The sequence below is a fragment of the Solanum tuberosum genome, unplaced genomic scaffold, assembly GCF_000226075.1.
Source record: "Solanum tuberosum cultivar DM 1-3 516 R44 unplaced genomic scaffold, SolTub_3.0 scf00386, whole genome shotgun sequence".
In the NCBI taxonomy this organism is placed as follows: Eukaryota; Viridiplantae; Streptophyta; class Magnoliopsida; order Solanales; family Solanaceae; genus Solanum; species Solanum tuberosum.
Window position 1 is genome coordinate 28,592 of NW_006239320.1, and position 1,563 is coordinate 30,154.

A 1,563-nucleotide genomic window follows, 5' to 3' on the forward strand; every position below is an offset into this window, starting at 1 on the left:
CACAAATGAAATTTGGAGAGTCATCCAAATTTTCATATATTTTTTTAAAATGTTTTAAGTTATTAATTATTGTGATTTATAATATTTTTATGTAACTTTGAAATAATGTACATTACTGGTCACTTTGTCCTAATTTATGTGATATGGATAAAATTACAAAATTAACCCTTTTAAAATGTCTTTCAGATATTTTAAGTTGTTAATTATTATTATTTATAATACTTTTTTGGTAATTTTAAAATGATATGTGTTATTTTTTTTGTCCCAATATATTTGAGCCTGATAGAATTTTGAGAGTCAATGTATTGTATTATATAGGTTTTAAATATTTTAAATTGGTAATTATTGTAATTTTTAATGCTTTTTAAGTCATTTGTAAATGATATATGTTGTTTCCTTGATTGGGACTTTTCCATTTGTGACACATATATATAGATATTTGGTGCCCGTGCCAACAGGGCCCAAATAATTATTAATTTTTTTTGTTTTAATTTATGTGATATAAATGGAATTTGAATATCAGTCGATTTTTTTTATGTTTTCTTAAAAATATATTTGAAGTTATTAAATTGTTGTGATTTATATTATTTTTGCGTTAGTTTTGAATAATATAGGTTACTCATGTTTCAATTCACGTGAATAATCATAAATATTTTCAGTTGTTAATTTATTGTGTATTCTAGAAATTTTGACGTTATTTTCAAATAGTACATGTTACTTATTCTATTCCAATTAGTCAACCAAATTTCTTATATGATTTAAAAATATTTTTAATTGCTAATTATTGTGATTTATAGCATCTTTTATGTAACTTTTAATAATATATAATTTGTTCAAATTCATATGACAATGATAAGATTTCAAGAGTCAACGCAATAAAAATTTAGTTTTTTTTAAAAGTTGTACCTCTAATATATTTTGTAGCTAAAATATACTCTCTCCGTCCACTTGTATTTGTCATGTTGCGCTTTTTGAAAGTCCATTTTAACAAAAAATTTAAATATGCAAAATCTATACAAAAAGTACTATAAATTGTAATTTTTTGCCTATGAATATGATGAAAAAACACATTGTAAAATATTAGTTAAAATTCTTATAGTTTGACTCTAAAAAGGAAATCATAACAATTAAAAGTGCATAGAGAGAGTAATAAATAGGTAATTAAATTACAAGAAGTTTAAAATAAAAGGTTGAAAAAAAAAATTAGATAGACAACAAATATTGAAAATTGAAAACATATAATAATAAATGAGCCCAAATGAGGTCAAACTTTTCGGCTAATAAAGTAGTAGGTAATTAATGATGTTAAATTGTCCAATAATATAAATTTTAAAGGTACAACCATAAAAGAAGAATGTACAACACTATCTAAGCACATATCATCCAACACTTGTCATGTGCTAAGTAGTAGATATTCCCACTTATTATATATAGTAAAATAATTAATCTAATTATATTATCCAATAATAGTTAATTAGACTAATAGACCTTGAATTTAAAATAATCCAACTTTTATATATAATTTAAATTCAATAAAGTTTCGATATCCACATTCGATCTTTC